The 17,375-nt window shown below is 34.0% G+C and overlaps 1 protein-coding gene across 1 annotated transcript in view; it reads left to right on the forward strand.

The window, feature by feature from the left end:
* Positions 1 to 17,375, forward strand: part of LOC102479205 (sodium/hydrogen exchanger 2-like) — a 184,863-nt gene that overhangs the window by 97,731 nt on the left and 69,757 nt on the right. The window lies entirely within an intron of this gene.

Raw genomic sequence — 17,375 nt, forward strand, 5'->3', positions numbered from 1 at the left:
TTTATGTCCCCCCCCCCCCCGTGATCAAATAATACTGTTGTTCATTTTAAAACTTTGCTCTTTGAAGAGGGATTTTTTTTGTGGAGCCTAGGTGTTTTGGATTGATTGGGGGTTTCTAGATATTTGCAATGGAAGAACTATTGTACAATAGAGAACCTCCCATGTCATTCCAACACCATCTAGTGGTTAAAATATTTGCAGACACATTCATATTATTTAAGAACTAAGAGCCTGTGTCTGTTATAGATAAGCCTTGTTATTCTGCATCAAAAATAATTCCACTTTTTTCTCCCTAGACACTTCACATTCCATTTGTCTAGATGGATTGGTATTCTAGTTAGTAGCCATAATTTACTATCAATCTGACATTTGATTTCATTCTATGAACAATATTAAAGTTCCTTCTCCCATGTGACTATGTGGGTTGTGTAATAAGTCTTATTTTTATATACATTTAAAAAACGACCCTTTGTGGAAACAAAAATGAGCATAATGTTATATTCTAATTATCAGAGATGGGTAAATTATCATTATGTGCTTCAGGTAGATGAGTACTTGGTTTACCTTCAGTAGATCATGTCATTTGAATGTGTGTGTGTGTGTGTGTGTGTGAGAGAGAGAGAGAGAGAGAGAGAGAGAGATGGTAGAAAATATTCTGTAATCATCCAGCCACTTCCTTTACCTGGGTTCCTTTTGACGGGAAAAAGGATTGGAGCTGCCGTCAAAAGACCTAGGTTATGATCACAACTTCGTTCCTGACGAGCCTTCTAATCTTGTATGTAATCAATGACTAAATATCCTTATTGTGAGAAGAGAATACAAGGCCTGTCTTTCAGGGTTGTTTTGTTATAAAAGTTAAATAGTGATGTAAATTTTAAAGCACTTGGAGACCAGCAGTTAGTGTAATGGCTATGTCACTGGACTCTCATGTAGTCGACCATGGTTTGAGTCCCAGACCTGGTGGCTTAAACTCAACGTCGGGCGCGTGTGCATGCATGCCCAGGATCGTGAGAGGAGAATGGAGGAGAAGGGATTGCAGTGTGGCCATTCCCACTAGGGGGTGATTTCTCACTTTCTGTCTCTCTGTCTCTCTCTGTCTTTCTGGCGAGTGCACGCGCACTGTAACAAAAACCTCTCTCTCTCTCAAAAAAAAAGCACTTTACGTTTATAATGTATTATTATTGCTACTATCATGAACAAGTGAACTGAAAAAACGTATCTTTATATGCTATTTTCACTTGTCACTTGTATTTAACTACAGTGTGAATTCTGCCCTTATCGTCCCACCAAAATTGTTCTTGGCAAACTCCACTGGCCTCCATACTTTCAGAGTTGGTGAGTTTCTTTTGTCATAGGACTATGCAACTTGTTAGTGAAGTTTCATTCAGTGAGCTACTTCACTTTCTTGATTTTTTTTTTCTTTTCTTGTTATCACATCCGCCAGAGTTTCTGCTTCTCTGGGCACTTTTTAATCTCCATTTCAGTCTGATTCTCTTCTATTTGGCTTCCAAATAGAAGTGAGAGTTCTCCAGAGTTAGATACTGAGCATTCTATTGTTACTCAATTTTTTCATTAGGTGCTATGTTCATTTCCATGGGCTTTAAAGCAAATTCTAATGACTTCTAAATGTCTATATCTGGTTCATGCATCTACTCTGAGGTGCAGGTGAATATATGCTCCTATTGTTGAACAAATCCAATTAGATGTGTCACAAGAATATCATAGCTAAAATGCCCACAAGGACAAAGATGATCCTCATTAATTCTTCCTCTTTCTCAGTAATTGACATTGACATCCAGACATTTCAAGCCAGAAATGTCAAATACAACTTTGATTCTTTTTTTATTATAAATCACATTTATTACTATGATTCCAACATCAACATGTATCTTGAGTGAGGGACCAGCAGGTGGCTTAATGGTTACATTGCTTGACTCTAATATGTCTTACCATGGTTCAGGTACTGGACCTGGTAGCTTGAAAATCATGCTGGACACATGTGTGTGCATGCCCACAATCTTGAGAGAAGAGTGGAAGAGAAGGGATTGTGGCATAGCCATCCCCTCCGGGGAGTGATTTTTCATTGTCTTTCTGTCTCTCTGGCAAGTGCACACACCCTGTAGCAAAATTTTCTCTTTCAAAAAAAAATGAAAATATATCTTGATTCATGTATTTTATTTTAAAAATTTGTTCACAAATATACAGAGTTGTATGAATAATATATCTTGTTTCATGATAAATTAGAATTATTGGTCTATACATGACTGGCCAGCACCTGATTTTTCTTTCTTAATATTTTTAAGTGGCACAAAAATGATGGCGTTTTCTCTTTTACACTTTTTGGACACATAATAATTGTATTTATAATAGCATACAATGTGATTTTTGATAGATTAATACAATGTGTAATAATTAAATCAGTGTAATTAGTATACCCATCACCTCAGATATTTATAGTTACTTAATACTGGGATCATTCAATATCCTCTCTTCTAACTATCTTGAAATGTAAAATGTATCATTGTTAACTATAGTCACCATAGATACATTATAGAAACCTAGAATTTATTCCTCCTAATTGTAATTTTATATCTGTTAGTAAATATCTCCCTATCTCCCACTCTTCCCTATCTGTCCCAGCCTCTGATTACCACTATTTTATCCTCCACTTTTGTGAGATAAATTTTTTTTAGCTTTTGAAAATGAGTGGAAATGTATAGTATTTGTATTTCTGTGCCTGGTTTATTTCACTTAATGTATTTCAAGTTCATCCATGTTGCTTTGAATGAAAGGATTTCATTTTTTTTATGGTTGATAGTATTCCATTGTGTATATATTTCACGTTTTCTTTATCTATTTGCCTATTGAGGTATATTTAGGTGGATTCTGTATCTTAACTATCATATGTTATGCTGTAATACACAAGGGAGTGCAAGTATGTCTTCAATGATTTCCTTTCCTTTGACTATATCTCCAATAGTGTGGAATTACTGGGTTATATGGTAGTGCTATTTACAGTTTCTGAGGAAGCACCATACTCTTTTCCATAATGGTAGTAATAATATACATTCTCACCAACAGTGTATAATAGTTATCATTTTTCCAACCCCTTGACAGCATTCCTTATTTTTTGTTGTTTGAAAATATCTATTCTAACTGTGGTGCAATGATACCCCATTGTGGTTCTGATTTGCATTTTCCTAATGATTAGTGATGTTGGATATTTTTTAAAATACTTCTTAGTCATTTGCATGTCTTCTTTTGAGAAATGTTCATTCTGATAAATTGCCCACTTTTTAAATTGCATTGTTTTTTGTTGTTGTTGCTGAGTTATTTGAACTCTTTGTATATTTTGGTTACTAATTCCTTGACAGATGAATAGTTTTGCACTTATTTTCTTCCATTCTGTAGAGTTGTTTTTCATTCTATGAACTGTTTTCTATGCTGTGTAAAGCATTTTAGTTTAATATTATCCCATTTGCTAAATATTCCCTTTGTGGTTTGTGCCTTTGTGTTCTTGTTCTAAATATCTTTACCTAGACCAATATTCTGAAGCATTTATCCTGTGTTTTCTTCTGGTAGTTTCATAGTTTAGGGTCTTAAATTTAAGTCTTTGTGATCCAATTTTAGTTCACTTTTTATATATGGCAAGAAATAAAGATCAGTTTCATTCTTCTGCTTCTGGATATTTGATATTTCTAAAGATATTTACTGAAGAGACTGTCTTTTGCCCGATGAATGTTCTCAGGGCTTTTTTTTTTTTTAAATCAGTTTTCTGTATATATGTGGATTTGTTTCTGGGTTCTATAATATATCCTGTTCCACTGATCTATGTTTCTGTTTTTATGCCATTACCATGCTGTTTGGGTTACTATAGCTTCATGGTTTATTTTGAAGTCAGGTAGTATGATGTCTCCAACTTCTACTTATTCAGTATTGTATTCCTTATTTGTGGTCTTTCGTGAATACAAACAAATTTTCTGATATTTTTGTTCTATTTATTCATATAATTACCTAAATTGACAGTGGTATTTTGATAGGTATTATATTGAATCTCTAAATTGTTTGGGGTATTATGGACATTTTAACAACATTAATTCTTCCAGTTTATGAACATAAGATGTTTCTCCATTTTTGTGATATATATCAGTGTTGTATCATTTCATTGTAGAGATATTTCACCTTACTGGCTAAATTTATTTCTAAGTATTTCATTTTTACTTTCTGTAGTTACTGTAAATTAGATTACTTTCTTGAATTATTTTTCAACTTGTTCATTATTGATGTACAGAAATACTGTTGATTTTTATATGTTGGCTTTGTATTTTATAACTTTACAGATTCATTCATTGTTGGTGTCCACCCTAGGCTTGGTTCAATTTAAGGGGAAACAGAAAGAGAGAGACAGAGTAGCAGTGGACACGGGCAGCCTGAGCTGAGGTAGCCCAAGCAACTTGTGCTTCCCAAACTGGGAGACTTCATTTATAGGGCAAAATGACATTATATATGCGTATTTTATGACATTCTATAGATATTTTGATGTGTTACAGACAATCAGAAGCAGGTAACAGATCTATAAGAGCTTAGACATACTGGACCAGGTATATTTCTTGGCAATAATCCCATTAAGAAGAAATCCCATTAATCTTCTTTTCTAATGGAGAGAAGTCTAGATGCAGGTGTGGGGAAGAAACATAAGGTTAAAGAACCTCACCATAGGGCAGGCAAATCTTGCCATAAAGCGGGTATTACCATGCCCCCAAAAAACTAAAAAAATCTTGCCATAAGGTGGGCACCACCATGCCCAGAAAAGACTAAAAATCTTACAAAAGCAAAACAAAAATTAAACTTTACTAATTGGAGTCAAAATGTTTCCTAAATTCAATCAAATGTGTCTATTTAAAAGTCTCTAAACATTTCTACCCTTTGCTCTGCCTACAGCAAGAGTCAAAAACAAAACAAAACAAAACAAAACAAAACAACTAGCTACAAAGTTCTGCTATAACCCAAAAAGACAAGCAGTGTTTGTTCAAAACATATCCCCACACCCTCAAGGCCTCTCTCCCAACATGTCCCTACAATTCATAAGTTCTAAGAAGGTTTTGGTGCATTATTTAGATTTTTTTATATATAAGATCAGATCATCTACAAATAGCAATAGTTTGACTTTCTCTTTTCCAATTTAAATGTCCTTTATTTGTTTCTCTTGTCTAATTGCTCTGGCCAGGACTTCTAGCACTATGTTGCATAGTTGAATAAGACTGGTGAGAGAAAACATCCCTTTCTTGTGTCAGTTATGGGTAGAAATGTTATCAAATTTTCCCTACTCAATATGATGTTACCTGTGGGTTTATTTATCATATGTGACTTTTATTGTGTTGAGGTAAATTACCTACTTTGATGAAATATATGAAGGGATATTGAGGTTTATTAAATGCTTTTTCTGAATCTATTAAGATGACTATATGGTTTTTGTTCTTGATCTGTTAATGTGATGTGATGTGATGTGATGTGATGTGATGTGATGTGATATTCATATGTTGAACCATGCTTGCATATCTGGGTTAAATCTCATCTGATCATAGTATATAATCTTTCTGATGTGCTGTTGGATTTAGCTAGTTGCTTGTTGACAAATTTTGCATTCATGTTCCATGAGGAATATTGATCTATAGTTTTGCTGTTGTGTCCTTGTCTGGCTTTGGTATTAGGGTAATGCTTGCCTTGTATTGATAGAATGATTTTGGTAGAATTTTTTCCCCTTCATTTTTCTGGGAATAATTTGAGAATATTTAGTATTACTTCCTTTTTTAAAATTTTTATAGACTTAAACAGTAAAGTCATCCAGTCCTGGGCTTTTATTTGTTGGGAAACTTTTTATTTCTGATTTCATCTTGTGATTCCTTATCTGTCTGGTCAAATTTTCTATCTCTTTCTGATTTAGGCTATGCAGGCTATATTTGTCTAGGAACTTAACCTTTCTTAAGAATATTTAGTGTTACTTCCTTTTTTAAAATTTTTATAGACTTAAACAGTAAAGTCATCCAGTCCTGGGCTTTTATTTGTTGGGAAACTTTTTATTTCTGATTTCATCTTGTGATTCCTTATCTGTCTGGTCAAATTTTCTATCTCTTTCTGATTTAGGCTATGCAGGCTATATTTGTCTAGGAACTTAACCTTTCTTAGGACTTTCCAATTTGCTGTTGTATAGTCATTTATAATGCTTTCTAATGGTCTTTTGGATTTCTGTGATGTCAGTTTTAATATCTCCTTTTTCATTTCTAATTTTGTGGGTTTTCTCTCTATTTTCTTTGGTAGTATAGCTAATTTTTTTTCCAAATAACCTGTTTGAACTATAAGTTGTTCTTTGTGGGCTTCATGGTACCAACAAAGCAAAACTTTTTAATAGGTACAATAAAAGTTAAAAACCAAGAAATCAAAGCATGCACCTGAAGAAAATTACTTAAAAGGGGAAGAGGGAATAAGAAGGAAACAAAGGAACAAAGAATTTGCAAAATAATCAGAAAATAAGTAGTAGTTTCAAGTCCTTACCTACCAATAATGATCCTGAATGTAAACTGATAAAATTATCCAATTAAAAGACATAGAGTACCTAATGGATTAAAAAAACAAAAAAGATATTCAGTCCAGCCTGTAGCATGGTGGTTGAGGTGGATGGATCCCACATGGGTGACTGCATGGGTTTTCATATCCGGTGGCTTGAGAAATGCCAGACATATGTGCATGTATGCCAAAATCCCAACAGGAGGAGAAATGGAGAAGAGATTGCAGCATGACCACCCCCCATGGGAGTTGCTTTCTCACTTTCCTTCTCTCTCATTCTGATTATCTCTTTCTGGCAAGGGCATGCACCCTCTGACAAATTAAGAGCGGAAAGAAAAAATAAACTCAACAATATAATTCCTAAAAGAGATTCATTTTCCTTATAAGTACATGCATAAACGGAAAATGAACAGATGGAAAAAGACATTTCTTGCAAATGGTAATCAAAGCAGTTATTTTGTTGGTGGACTGTATTCTTTCTGAGACATTAGTGTTCTTTTCTTTCTGGTTTGAAGAGATTCATTTATTATTTCTTTTTCTTTTTCTTTTTCTTTTCTTTTTTTTTTTTTTTTGAGAGGTTTTTGCTATAGGGCACATGTGCTCACCAGACAGACAGAGAGAGACAGGGACAGAAAGTGAGAAATCACCCCCAAGGGAGGATGGCCATGCTGCAATCCCTTCTCCTCCATTCTCCTCTCGGGATCTTGGGCACGCATGCACACGTGCCTGGTATGAGTTTTAAGACACCAGGTCTGGGACTCAAACCGCGATCAACTACATGGGAGTCCAGTGACATAGCTATTATGCTAACTCCCGTCCCCATTTATTATTTCTTATAAGTTTTGGATGCAATGACTTCCCTCAGTTTTTGTTTGTCTAGGAATGTCTTTATTTTTCTTTCATTTTTGAAGGGTAGCTTTGCTGGGTTCAGTATTTTTGGTTGGCAGGTCTTTTTTCCATCAATTTTTGAATTCATTATCCCATCCTCTCCTGCACTGCAAGGTTTATGATGAGAAATATGCCGCTGGATAAATAAAGATTCCCTTATGGACTATTTTCTTCTTTTCTCTTGCTGCTTTTAGGATCATCTCTTTGTCTTTGACCTTTCATAATTTGTTTATAATATACCTTGGAATTGACTTCTTTGGTATCTGATTGGTGTTCTTTGATCTTCCTGTGTTTGGATATTCATATTTTTCTCCAAGTTTGGAAAGTTTTTTGTTATTATTGTTTTGAATAATGTTTGTATTCATTTGTCATTTTCAAGTCCTTCTTCAACACCAATGACATATACAGGTTTGTTCTCTTTTTAAAAAAATAAGCAATTCTTTCACGTACAAGAGAGACAGAGACAGAAAGAAAGAGACACAGGCACCCACAATAGCCTCAAATTTCCATGGATCTTGAGTGTGTATATGCCTGGCATATTCCAGACACAAACCTGGAACCTATTTTATATGAGTCTTCTGCTCATAACATCTCATTTTACTGTTGTGGGTCACACCCAATTTGTCTATTTGGTGGTGTCCCAAAAGTCTCTTAAATTTTCTGAACTCCCTCTCATTTTTTTTTCCATTTATATCCTCTATTTTATTTTTTAAATTTGTTTATTTCTTCCATAAGTGAGAGAGACAGGGAGAGAGAGATAGCTCCCCCAACAGGGTCTCAATACTGTAATTCACACTCAGCCTTCACCTACCTTTGAATCATGGGCAAGCAAGAACCCAGCATACTAAGGGAGGTCTCTTAGTTAAACTGAAAATATTCCCATGCGTGATTTCCTTTCAGAACATCATGTATTTTATCCTTGTGTCACTGCCTAGCCCTCCTGACTTACGAATTTTGAAATAGCCTGTCTTTTAGCTCATTAATTCTTTCTTCTGCTTGATCAATTCTGTTACCAATACTTTCCAAAGCATTTAAAATTTTTTTATTTTATTTTTCAGCTCCACTATTTTTCTGATTTTTAAAAATTATTTAAATCTCTCCCTTGTATGTCTGTGATAAATATCTGAATTTCTCCTCTGTGTCTCCTTGAAGTTTGCTCAATTTCTTTTACTATATGTTCTTCAAATTCTTTATCTGCCACATTGTTCATCTCCTTGTCTTCAGAATCAGTTACTGTCATTTGGTTTTGGGCATTTGGTGAGTCCATATCTCCTGGGTTATTCCTGTTTCTCATAGATTTCCACCTCTGTCTTTGCACTGACAAATTATTTAATTTCTCAATCTGGATTTGTTTGCAACTATTTTATTTCAGTGGATTTATTTACAAAATTGGAACCAGTTACTTGTATTCTGTTCCAGCACTAGAGGGAGACCTTAGTTCAGGTTAGATGCAATTCTGGACATGGCTGATTAAAGACCTATCCTTACCTGGATAGGTCTGTGTGATGCCTACAAAAGAGAACCCGAGAGGCATGGAACAGTCAGCCTGTTCTTCTAATCTGAAACTTTTCACACTGTAGTGCTACCAAACATTATCTCTGGTGCAGTCTTCTCTGGCAGAACTGAAGAGCTACTTCCATTTCCCCTCACTGAAGGCTGCCACTAGCCCCACCCCTTCTTTTTGTTTCTTGGTGGCTTCAGGTGATTCAGCTTCTTCAGTACTCACTGAGCTCCCCATGGACTTGGGTGTATGCAGCAATGACTATTCCCTGAAAAAAATACACCAAAACAAAACAACACTAGGATATTAGGAAAGCCAAATATCTACTTTCAGGCTACTTTTGTCAGTGTGTAAATCATGTGTCTAAGGTTATTAGTAACACTTGGCATGGTTGGAAAACTGTCCTGTCTCATTCAATCCTCTTCCTGTTCCCCAGTCATGGTTCTACCTGTCTTTCCTGTCCAACTGGGTTTCACAACTTTGCATGCCAGGTTTCCTTAACTCCTTTTTTAAAAAAATAATTTATTTTATACACTCAATCACTGTACCTTAACTTTTGTGGAGGTAATCTTGTGTGTGGATAGTTCAAATTGATGCTTCTGTGGGGAGATGAGTGCTGGAGTAGTTTGCTTTCTTGCTCCACCATTCCCTATTTATTTTTTAGTATACTTTTTTATTATGATAAGAATGCTTAGCATGAGACCTAACTTCTTAACAATTTTTTTAATCGCACAAGACAGTTTTGCTAATTATAGGCATTATGTTGTAGAGCATATTTCTAGAACTGACTTTGAGTAATGGAAACTTTATACATGTGGAACAACTCCCATTTTCCTCTCAACACAACCCCTGACAACTACCACTATACTCTGTTTCTGAATTTAACTATTTTAGACTCCTCATATAAGTGGAATCATGCAGTATTGATCCTTCTGTGGCTAGCTAATTTTATGCAGTATAATGTGCTCCAGGTTTATCCATATGGTCACATATGTAAGGATTTCCTTGTTTTCAAAGATCAATAATAGTCCAATGTATGTATGTATATACTATATATTTTTCATTTATCCATGGGTGAGCACTTAGATAATGTGTGTATCTTGACCAACATGAGTAATGTTTTAATAAATATAGGCATGTGTGCAGACATCTCTTTTAGATCCTGATTTCAGTTATTTTGGATATATACTCAGAAGTCAGATCTCTGGATCACATGAATTTTTAATTTTAGGAGGAAGCTATATACTATTTTCCATTGCAACTACGTTGTGAATAGTCAGATCTCTGGTTTACAAGAGTTCTAATTTCTCTACTTTATCTTTTTGCTTTTTTGGTAATAATCTAAGACATGTGAGGTAATATCTCATTGTGGTTTTGATTTGCATTTCCCTGATGATTAGTGATGTTAAAAATCTTTTCATATACATGTTGGCTTATTTTTTTGCCCTAGGGCACATGTGCTTGCTGTAGATAGAGACAGAGAGAGGGAAAGTGAGAAATCACTTTCTGGGGAGAAGATGGTGCTGAATTGTCTTCCCTTCTCCTCCATTCTGCACTTGGAATTTGGGCATGCATGAATACACTCCTGGTGTAATTTTCAAGCCACTGGGTCTAGGACTTGAACTGCAGTTGCCCATGTGGGAATCCAGTGCCTTAACCACCGTGTCACCTGCTGTACTTTCTATTGACCATTTTTATGTCTTCTTTAGAGAAATGTCTGTTCAAATTTTTGGCCCACTTTTAATAAGGCACCTACAGTTTTTACTTTTTGCTATTGAGTTATAGGATAGTCTTTTCACTCTGTTGATTAACTCCTTTGCTATGTAGAAACTTTTTAGTTTTATATTGTTCTATCTTCCTATTTTTGTTTTTGTTGCTTGTGCTTTTGGTGTCATGATCAAGAAATCATTGTCAAGATAAATTTTCTTCTGGGAGTTGTGTAAGATCTCAAATATTGAATCTTTCATTTTGAATTGATATATGTTATGCATAAAATAAAATAAGAGTCTGATTTATTTTATTTCCTTTATTTTTCTTTCTTCTTTCTTTTTTTCTCTTTTCCTTCCTTCCTTTCCTTCCTTCCTTCCTTCCTTTCTTTCTTTCTTTCCTTCTTTCCCTTCTTCTTTTCAATTGTGGATATCCACTTTTCTGAGAACCATTTGTTGAAAAAATACCCTCTCCTCATTCTGTATTCTTGACATCTTTGTCGAAGATCAGTTGACTATATATGCATCAATTTTGTTTTTGGCTCTCGATTCTATTTCATTGGTTTATATGTCTGGATTTATGCCAGTACTATACTGTTTTTATTACTGTAGCTTTGTGATATATTTTGAATTTAGGAAATGTGATAACTCTAGGTTTCATCTTTCTCAATATTGCTTTTGCTCTTTGGGGTCTTCTATAGTTCTAAGTATATTTTAGGCTAGACTGTTATTTTTTTCTTTTTTCTTTCACATTTGTTCCATGAGTAAGAGAGAAAGAGAGAGAGGAGACAGTACCCCCAACAGGGTCCTGATGCTATAATCCACCCCCAACTTTCAACCAGTCACAGATCATCAGCAAATGTATGCCTAGTGTACTTAAAAATGTCTCTGGATATGAGTCTGGAACCTTTCCATGTGGGGTTGCTTAGTAGAGCATTGCTTTTTACTGCTATGTCACTCTCTAGTCACTTTTTTCCCCTGCTTTTTATAAAAGTTATTTTAGAGATTTTGAAGGAGATTACATTGAATTTGTAATCAATTAAGGTAGAATGGAGACTTTAACAATATTAAGTCTTCTAATCTATAAGAAGTGATATTTTATGACTTATTTGTGTATTTTTAACTTTTAAAATCAATATTATGTTGTCCTAAGTGTACAAGTATTTAACATCTCTGGTTGCATTTATTCCTGAGTATATTATTTTGGTGTTCTCATGAAGGAGGTCATTTGTTCAATGACCTTTTTAGAAGGATGTTGTTAGCATTTAGAAATACAACTGATTTTTTAATGTTGATTTTGTATCTTGCAACTTTACCAAATTAATGTCTGTCACTTTTTATTTTTTACTTTTGGTATGTGTGTGGAGTGTTTAGAGTTTTCTCTATGTAAAATCAGGATATCTGCAGAGAGTTCAATATCAGGAAAAGAAAGACAAACAATAATGAAAGAACACAAAATAATCAGAAATATAGTCTACAAAATGACACGGACAATTTAAAATATATTGTTAATTACATTGAATGTTAATGGATTAAATTTTCCAATTAAATGACACAGCCTGTATTAATGAATAAAAAGCAAACAAACAAGAAAAAATATACTGCTTGCAAGGAATTCTCCTCAAGGTTAAAGACATACAGAGACTGAAAGTGAAAGGTCAAAAATAGATATTCCATGCAAGTGGAAATAAAAAGAAGGTTGAAGTCATGATACTGATGTCAGAAAAATAGACTTTGAGACAAAAACTAAGAGACAAAGAAGGATATAATATAATACTAAAAGGGTTAATCCACCAAGAAGATGTAACACTTATAAATATCTATGCACCTAAGTCACATAATAGCTGTGCACCCAAATACATGAAGGAAAGACTGTTAGAGCTAAAAGGAGAAATAGACTGCAACACATCGATTGTTGGAGACTTCACCACTCTGCTATCTCCTCCAGACAGATCATCTAGACAAAAAATAAGTAAAGAGATAAAGAATCTAAATGATATCATAAATCAAGTGGACTTAACAGACATATATAGAACTTTCCATCCAAAAGCCATGAAATACACTTTTTTCTCACCCCACATGGAAACTTTTTGAAGATTGACCACATGATAGGACACAAAGAAAGCCTCTACAGATTCAAAGGCATAAAAACTATATCTAACTATGCACTCAACACTAGAGCACCCAAATCATGTAAAAGAAAGACTGCTTGATCTAAAGTAATAGACTGCAACACAATAATTGTTGGAGATTTTAACACCCCGTTGTCTCATCTGGATAGAAAATCTAAATAAAAAATAAGTCAAGAGTTTCAGGTTCTAAATTATAACACAAATCTAATGGACTTGACAGACAGCTATAGAATTGTTTACCTAATAACTACAAAATATACATTTTCCTCACCCCCACTTGGAACATGATAAACTATTTGATGGGTCACAAAACAACCCTTTACAAGTTCAAAGGTATAAAAACTATATCCAGCATCTTCAACTACAATGGAATTAAATTTGAAATTAATTGCAGGAAGTACTCTCAAAAAAACAGTAACACATGGAAACTAAACAAACTGTTCCTAAATTACATCACAACAAGTGAATAAATTAATACTAAAATAAAAAGATTAACTGAAACCAATGATATTAAGCGCATGAGTTTTCACAACCTGTAGGAGACAGTGAAATCAATCATAAAGAAATATTGGATCTAATCAGTGCCTCCAAGAAAAAAAACAGAAAGGTGGAAAATATACAACCTAACAACACAAAGAACTGTAAAAACAACAGCAAAACCCCCCAAAAATGCAAAGAGAAAAGAAATAATAAAGATTTGAGCCAAAATATATGAAAAAAAGAATAAAAGAACTATACAGAAAATAAATAAAACCAAAAGGTGGTTCTTTGAGAAAATAAACTAAATCGACATACCACGAGCTAGATTAAGCATGAGAGAAAATTATGAGTTATTATATGCCAATGAACAAGAAAACATAGATAAGATAGACAAATTTCTAGACATAATGATTTACCAAGATTGAGCCAGGAAGAAATAGAAAGCCTGAACTGACCAATAACAAGCAATGCAATTGATTCAGTAATAAATAGTTTCTCAACCAAGAAAAACCCAAGTCCCAATGACTTCACTTCTGCATTCTACAAACCCTTACATTACTAACCCTGTTTCTACTCAAACTATTTCTAATGATTAAAAAGAAAGGAATTGGGACTGGTAGGTGGCATGTTTGTTAAAGCTGCTGGAATCCCACATGGCTGAGTGTGGTTTGAGTCCCAGACCTGGCAGCTTATTTTCTTGCCTTTTCTTTCTCTATCTCTGTCTCTCTCAGGTCAAATTAAACAAATAATAGGGACCAGCAGTTGACATAATGGCTATGTCACTGAACTCCCATGTAGTTTACCGTGGTTTGAGTCCCAGACCCAGTCGTTTAAACTTACTCTCAGCATATGTGCGAGCATGCCCAAGATCCCAAGAGAAGAATTTAGGAAAAGGGATTGTGATGTAGCCATCCCCTCAGGGGGTGATTTTTCACTTTTTGTCTCTCTGTCTCTCTCTGTCTTTCCGGTGAGCACATGTGCCCTATAGCAAAAACCTCTCCAAAAAGAAAAAAATAAATAAACAAATAGTAGTAATGAATGGAATTAAATAAATAAATAATTCTTTATTTTAAAAAAAGGGAATCTTTCCAAATTCATTCTATGAAGACTCCTTCATCCTTATCTCAAAAACAAAGGACATAATGAAAAAAGAAAACTACAGAATAATATTCCTGATGAATGCAGATGCAGAAATTCGCAATGCGATACTAGCAAATCATATGCAATGACACATTAAAAAGATTATACCCATGACCAGGTACACTTTATTCCAGGGATGCAAGGGTGGTTCAACCTAGGAAAACAATAAAGGTAATATAATATGTTAACAGAAAGAGAAAAAAAATATTATCATGTCGCTCAATGCAAAGCAGTATTTGATAAAATATAATATCCCTTCATGATTAAGAATCTCAACAATACTGGCATAAAAGGCATATTGCTCAACAACAACAACAACAAAAAACATCATATATGACAAACCAATGGCTAACCTCGTACTGAATGGATAAAGCTGATAGCTTTTGCACCAAAAATTGGAACAAGACAAGACTGCCCATTTTCTGAACACTCTGAATACTCCTTTTTCTACATGGTGCTGGAAGTCCTAGCCAATGCAATCAAACAAGGGAATAAAATAAAAGGCATTTGAATAGCAAGAAAAGAAGTGGCATTACTTCTATGTACAGAAGGTATGATTATATGCATAGTAAATTAAAAAAAAGTTTTAAAAAGTTCTGGATAAAGAAATGTAATATTCTGTAAAGGTATATGTGAATCAATGTAATATAAACAAGATTATGATAAAAAAATGTTAAAAAAAGTTCCTGGAAGTAATAAATGAATACAATAAAGTGGTAGGATATACAATAAATATAAAAAACTATAGAATTTTTATACATGAACAATGAACAGATCAAGGTAGAATTAAAGAAAACAATCCCATTTACAATAGCCACACACAAAAAATCAGATACCTAGGAGTAAACCTAACCAAAAAAGTCAAACACCTCTACAAGGAAAACTATGAAAAACAGAATAGAGATATTGAAAGTGATATTAAAAATGGAAAGACATCTGATGTTCCCAGATTGAAAGAATGCAATCAAAATGTCAATCCTACCTAAATTAATCTACAAATTCAGTGCAATTCTTATAAAACTAACTGATATTCTTCATGGAATTAAAAAAAAAAGTTTGTCTAGAATTATAAAAGGCCTTGAATCACCAAAGAAATTATTTTGAAAAGTATAAAGTGGGAGACATCTCACTTCCTGACCTCAAAATATATGACAAAACATTGATGATCGAAACAGTATGGTATTGGCACAAAAATAGAGAGGTAGACCAATGGAACAAAATTGAGAACCTAGAAATAAACTCCCAAATATATAGCCAACTGGTTTTTGACAAACAGTGTGAGACAAACAGTGTGAGACAACCCAGTTGGTAAATGAAAATCTCTTCAGGATCTGGTGCTAGAAAAAAAAAAAAAGGATATCCACCTGCAGAAAACTAAAACTGGACACTATCTCTCACCATTAACGAAAAACATCTCAACATGGATCAAGGATCTAAACATAATACCTTGAACTATAAAACCACTGGTGGAAAACACAGGAGAAATTCTTAGAGACATTGAAGCAGGCAAAAATCTTCTTAAGTAAGACCTGCAAAATGCAGGAAACAGTCCCTCAAATAGACAAGTGGTAATATATCAGGCTATAAAGCTTCTGCACACCAGAAGAAACAATAATTAGGGTGAAGAGACAACTCTCAGTTGGTAGAACATATTTGTAGACTATGCCTCAGGTAAGGGAGTGATAATCAGAATATACTGGCAACGTAAGCAGCTTACCCACACACACACACAAAATAACCAGTTCAATGAAAAGATGGGAAAATGAGCTGAACAGACATTTCTCTAAGGAAGATATATGTACAGCCAAAAAACATATGAAAAAAATGCTTGTTTCTTATCATAAGGGAAATGCAATTCAATACAAGAAAGAGATACCACTTAACCCCAGTCATAATGATAAGATTCAAAAAATAATGATAAGTACTGGCAAGGCTCTGGTGAAAAGGGTACTCTCCTACACTGTTGGTGGGAATGTAAGCTAGTATAAACACTCTGGAGAACAATATGAAAGTTCCTTAGAAACTTAGAAATAGAATTACCATATGATTTAGTAATTCTGCTCTTAGGTTTCTATATAGCAGATAGGAAAACCCTCAGTCAGAAAAAAACACTTGTACATCTACATTTATTGAAGTATTATTACCAATTTCTAAGAAATGGAATCAACCCAAATATCCAAGAACAGATGAGTGGATAGAAATAATGTGACACATAATCTCTATGGAATACTGCTTAGCCATAAAAAAACAAAGAGACCCTGACATTTGATATAAAATGAATGAGTATGAAAGATTTAATGGTAGGAGAAGTAAGCCAGACTGTGAAAGAGAAGCATTGTATGTCTCTACTTAATATATATTGAATATCGGCACTCTATAACAGAAACAGAAAGATTTGAAGGTATAATAGCAGGGAGGCCAACTGTATATACTAGAGGCAGTATAGAAGGGGATGGGTAATAAGAAGAGGGGGAGAGAATATCAAGAGAAAAAATAAAACAAAACATTTAATAGACACAGAAATAAAAATCTATCTGTTGATCATGTATATGGTAATATCTTTGACTTGATAATATGCACCATATACTTGCTGGGAAAACCATGTTGTAAACATGTACAATGATTAAATGAAAATTAAAAGTAAAAATTTTGAAAAAAGAATAGGGGGCAGTGAGAAGTTAGAGTTTTTCCCAAGTTTCACATAGCTAGTAAGTAATAAAACTGAGAAGCAAGATTAAAATTGTTGTCCATCATGCTCTTCCCAATAAAAGGCACTTATCTCTAAAATAAAATTAAGAAGCAAACAAGCAAAAACTCTTAAAAATTTTCCCTTGACTCTAAACACTTAGATTGTATTGTGTCTCAATGTTAAACCTATTTATATTGTCTGGATTTCATTAATTCACATTTCATACTTTCTTCCATGGATTGGGAAAGTTTACAGTTTATTTCTTTGAATAAGCT

The sequence above is a fragment of the Tupaia chinensis genome, unplaced genomic scaffold (genome assembly GCF_000334495.1).
Source record: "Tupaia chinensis unplaced genomic scaffold, TupChi_1.0 Scaffold149780_1, whole genome shotgun sequence".
Classification (NCBI taxonomy): Eukaryota; Metazoa; Chordata; class Mammalia; order Scandentia; family Tupaiidae; genus Tupaia; species Tupaia belangeri.